Source organism: Triticum urartu, unplaced genomic scaffold, assembly GCF_003073215.2.
Source record: "Triticum urartu cultivar G1812 unplaced genomic scaffold, Tu2.1 TuUngrouped_contig_7015, whole genome shotgun sequence".
NCBI classification, from domain to species: domain Eukaryota; kingdom Viridiplantae; phylum Streptophyta; class Magnoliopsida; order Poales; family Poaceae; genus Triticum; species Triticum urartu.
This window is the reverse complement of record NW_024117825.1, coordinates 1-5,239: the sequence shown is the minus strand read 5'-3', so window position 1 is coordinate 5,239 and position 5,239 is coordinate 1. Positions and strand designations below refer to the sequence as shown.

General features: G+C 41.2%; 1 long non-coding RNA gene across 3 annotated transcripts; it reads right to left on the bottom strand.

Annotated features, from left to right (window-relative positions):
* Window positions 1–278: 278 nt before the first annotated feature.
* LOC125531395 lies at window positions 279–5,236 on the bottom strand. 3 transcript variants are annotated; one of them, XR_007293195.1, is made up of 4 exons: window positions 5,105–5,236; window positions 4,714–4,829; window positions 1,887–1,991; window positions 279–815 (listed from the first exon to the last, which is right to left on the bottom strand). It is a non-coding gene; the product is annotated as an uncharacterized LOC125531395 (long non-coding RNA). The 3 variants fall into 3 exon arrangements; XR_007293194.1 differs by having other exon boundaries at window positions 2,081–4,829; window positions 5,105–5,230; XR_007293196.1 differs by having other exon boundaries at window positions 3,864–4,829; window positions 5,105–5,230.
* Window positions 5,237–5,239: the final 3 nt, after the last annotated feature.

The window sequence follows — 5,239 nt, the reverse complement described above, 5'->3', positions numbered from 1 at the left end:
CCGCATTTGATTATTGGATTGATGATATAATACATGTTGAACTGTTGCGCCAGGGCGATAAACATCTATGCATGTGAGCTATTAATTTACATTGAAATTTCATCAATAAACATACATGATTTTCCTTTATGTTCACACACGTATTTGCAGACATTTACATACATATGCATAGCTCCACGATCATAAACATTTTTTGCAAAAACACATCTACAACAACAAATCTTCTCCTGTAGCTTCTACAACAACAAAGCTCTTTCCCATGAACTTCAAGGCAAAAATAAAGCTCAACATCACAGGTTTCTTTTTTGTTTAACTTTTTTCCTTCTCCGGATTCTTTTGAGGCTATAACGGTGAACTTTTACGTGTATCTATGAACATCAAACAACATTAAACAGAACAAGATCCTTGCGGCTGCGAACGAGATCGCTGCAGCATTAGCACCTGCATGCTTTTGGACTAATGTATTTTCTTCATCGAACGGTTGTAACATGATGACTAGAAGTTCGATACAAAGCCAAATGGTACGATCTCAAAAGGCATAGTTATTGAAGTCAAGCAACTAGGGAAAGTTTCAATGCTTCCACATCATCGATACTTGACTTTGAGTACTGCTACGCCAGGTAAGCTAGGCCATTCTTCTTCAGCAAAAACCACTTAAGCACTTGCCTTTATCACAGTCGCCAGGACCTACAAAGATCTTCATGCATTCATCATTGCGAAGCCTGTCTATGCAAGGCTTACCAAGTTCAATGGTCGTTGTTGCACGAAAATCAGGTGACACCCTACTGGCCGACGATGGTTCTTGGCCAAAACTCCTGCAGATCCTCAACGGAAAGAAGATGAATCACAAAATTGACATTACTAAGTACTAACTTAGGTTTTGATGTGCTTTATTTAATGAAACATACGAGAAAGTATACTATGTCCAAGAATCAACAGCAAACCAGTAAGAGAAACACCTGATAGCAGGCCGTGATCTATCTCCACTCATGACCCAAATGATCAATTAGAAAAATAGGAGGAAGATACTAACAAATTAAATAATAACAACCTAGCGCAAAGATCTGCCATGCAAAGATCCATCTAATGTCTAACTAAATAAGAACACATCAACTGTGTGCAATTAATATTAAGAGGCGTCACCACGTAGCAGAAGATGCGAGCAGGACAGAGCGGCTGCTTTTTGCACTAGAGAATGGGGAGGACGGGGACTCTGGTTAAGCACAGGGCGGCGGCAAATGCCAGATCCAGTCCGTAAGCAAGAGTCTGGGCCGTTCAGATGAACGCTCACCCATGGATGATTTTCCATACAAGAAACTAAACAAGTACTTTATCAAAAAGAAAGTAAACAAATACATGCACGAGAATAGCGTTGTGCTTATTTTATGAACCAATAAATCTGAATTATTTCTGTAACACACATCGAACTGATAGATGTACTTATCTATGAACTGATGAACAAGACTAATGTCTATCTGGGCTCTGATTTGGACACAAACGAAAGAACACTATTTTCTTAGAAGTTCCACTATCTTGAAGGATACGTAAATATAATGTAGAACTACGAGCTTAAAAATATACACACAAACACATGTCTTCAGCAAACCAACCCATGATCTTTTATACAGTTCTTTTGTATCTGCATATCAAGTATTTTTGCGCATGATCTTTGTAAAATTAGAAACTAAACTATGCTTTGTCCCCGGTAAAGTCATGACCAAATTCAGCATTTCAATTCCAACAGTTAAAGATCACAGGCAGTAGTCCATCAGTTCAACCGTTCAATTCAAACAGAAGGTCACAGGTTCATAACCAACTTTTCAACGGTTCAGTTGAAAATTCAACGATTCGATTTTCAATAGATCAAACCAAGGAAGACAACTGACCGAACGGGTGTCCAACGGCCACAGCTGCTCACAGCGTGCACGACAGTGTCCAACAACCTCTATCCTGGCTCATTGCGAAACGACGTGCAGGGCGCAATCCACGACCTGTCATATGAGATGCAAAAAAGAGTTAGAGAGGGCATAAGCTAATTTTTAGAGCTGATTATGATGTAGCATTCCAAAAAATAATATACTTTAGCCCATGAATGCAAAGTACTCCGAACTCTGAACTTTTCCGGAGCTTTTTGTTGAACTGAAGCATGCTCCGGAGCAGGACGAGATCGAGCGGATTGGGAGGATGCTGAGCACAATATTAGAGATGTCACTGAACTCTGGGACATCTATACTACAAGAATTGAATCTACAGCAATCTTGAACTTTCAGGTTCCAATGCAAGATAGCTACAAATTGCTAAAATCAATCACCAGCAGAAAAAACACCAAAAGGTTCTCCAAATGGTTGCTTAAGGAAGAGCCAAAGCTATTTTGGGGTGGCGGACGGCAGCAGCATGTGGGCTGGGTTGTCATGCACCAGGAAGGATGAGGAAAACGGCAACCCAGCCACTATAGTGGAAATAGGAGCTGACGGCCGTGGACTGCTGCTCGGCATGAACTCGACCGTCCAGATGCCACGAGACTGGACTGGGGACGGCGCTGGACATATTGGAGCAGTGGCCAAGGAGCTTAGAGCAGCAGTGTACATCGGCAATGGACTGCTCGCGCACAAGGAGATGTACTCTCTCCTGGGATGGAGGGGCGAAGTGTGTGCCTCCTGAGCCGCGGGGTTGTCAACACCCCGGTGTGGCAGCGGTGAACGATATGGGCGGTGCGGCAATGGAGCCCCACCGGCAGTGGCAGGAGGCTCAACACAATCGGCCTAGTAGCTGCGATGGTGAACGGCTTGGGGCGGCCGGGTTGGACTGCTGGTCGCCTAATTCATTATCCAACGAATATGCTCGCCTAATTCCACTAACAACCTGTGAAGGTCCTAGAACATCTAATTCATTATCCAAAGAATGTGCTCGCCTAATGACTTGTTTATTATCACTGACACTGAGCCGGAAAAATCTCAAATGTTTCGGTGTCAATAGTCTGGGACTGCCATTCCTGCACTTGTAGACTCCCGGGAACAATCATAATAATGTATCAAGTCAATACAACCAGAAAAAAAATCACCGGTATATTTTGCATTATGAGACTCCTAAGACACCACATATTGAACCTTTTGTGCAATTACGTTTGAACTGTTTTTTATGCAAACGTTTTTAAAACTTAGTTAAAGTAGTATTACTTTTTGTGGACACGAGTTCGTCAATCAAATGCAACCAGACTATAACACAATTAGTGTAAACATTTGTAAAACTTAGTTAAAGTATTACTTTTGTTTAAAACACCACATAGTTGAGTGCTTGCTTAGTACCTATATTATCTTAGGACTTTATCCTGTTTTCATCACTAGTAAACAGTTCATGTACGTGCTATTCTCCCATAGGAATTAATACAAGCACCATATGTGCTAGGAAGAACAGGGCACTTGAATCAGAATTGACACTGAAGAAACTCGCTGAAAATCATCACTTATTTGGGTGATATATCTAAACTTACAGAATTTTGAAACTTGAACTAACGATATTTCTGCACAGGCACCAACTATTCTGTGTTTTTTCATGTAATGACGATAGAATACACACCGAATTAATATTAAGTTTAGTACAAAAATTCTCCATTCTTGAACTGACAATATTTCTTCTTGTGGACTGAAGAAAAGAGAACATAAATGAACACGGAACTGATGATAGAGTACACACTGAAGAAAAGAGAATTGCTTCTCTATGAACTGACGATAGAATAGAATACACAAAAAATTTAGTATTATGTTGTCACATTTTTTCATGGCAGGCTGTACAAGAATGACAAGGAAAAAAAAAGAATCATTCACATGCGAGTCTATCTTAGCTAGTCTTAACACACGAGTAACCTGAAACCCGTAGTGTGCCACCATTAAAGCACTTGGGGGTACGAAGAAATGGAATCATCTGGGTTCCATGTGTGAATCATGGGAGCTCTGTCTTCTACAAGGACTGGAAGAACAAAGGTATCAAAAAGAGCTAGATGAGGCACGCATTCACTGAGCACAGCCACTCACATGACAGATGACACGGAGAGCTAGATGAGGTTCTCTTTGACATTTGATCAAACATAGGCAGCGCCAAGAATGGCCAGCACTGCATCGGCAGCTGGACGAATGCCTCCAACTGAACTTTACACTACAATAAGGCTTGAACTGAATGAAATTTAGAAATTGATCTGAACTGAAAAAGAAGCTAGACTTGCTCCACTACAATCTTTGAACCTCTTACATGAACAGTGCCTCCTGGTATCATATAGGCACTAAGCAAAAGATTTTTTGTCAGCTAACTGAGCTCCCACGGTTCATCAAAATTGTTCTAATTAATGGTAAACTTTTAAAACAAAAATTTAACTCTCACAGATACAACACAATCGACAAGTTCAGTGCACATAATTTCCAACCAAACTAACTCTTGCCATGGGGTGGTGAAAGGAGGCATGGTGTCCGGCCGTGTAGAAGCATGGTGGCAAGGGTTGACCCCAATTCAGATGTCATGATTTAAATGAACTATAACCAGTAGTATTTTTTGTACTTCTCATGTACTAATTCATGGACATGCTGTTAAATACATGACCATGTAGTAATTTTGAACTTAATTATAATCTCATGGACTTGTTCTGTTTCTGTAGTTGAACTGATGTAGGTCCTTGTGCCGAACTTCTACTTGCTATTCTGAGGTCTTTTAATGAAAACTTACTAAAGAAAATAAAGGGGCGAAGGATGTTTTCTGGTATGGAATATGAAGAGGAGGCAAGCAGCTGCACTAGCATTTTTTTGCCTATCGTTGTCCTTCGTTGGGCGCATCCAAGGCCACTGTAATACATAAGAGTGAACACAAGTTCAGAATTAGTGAGAACACAAGTTCAGTAACATGGTTAGTTCAGTACCATATATAAGCAAACAGGGCTGAATTATCATTAGTGCAAACGCATAAGCAGCTGAACCGTGTAACTTCATTGGCATACACGAGCAAGACAGTGAAGAACTATCTCTTTTTCCTCTAAAAACAAGCAGAATAGAACAAGCTACAATACAGATAGAAAATCATATCTGCTAGAGAGAGGACAGGGGCATGTGTGAAAGGTCACCTGCCGTAGTTGTTGTATACATGATGGCTATTTCAAAAAGCCGACCTTCAGTAGGTGGCGAAGGTGAACGGCCGGCGAGCTAGCGGTGGCCAGAGGAAGAACAAGCCAGCGGTTGCCCGGCCAGCCGGCGAGCCA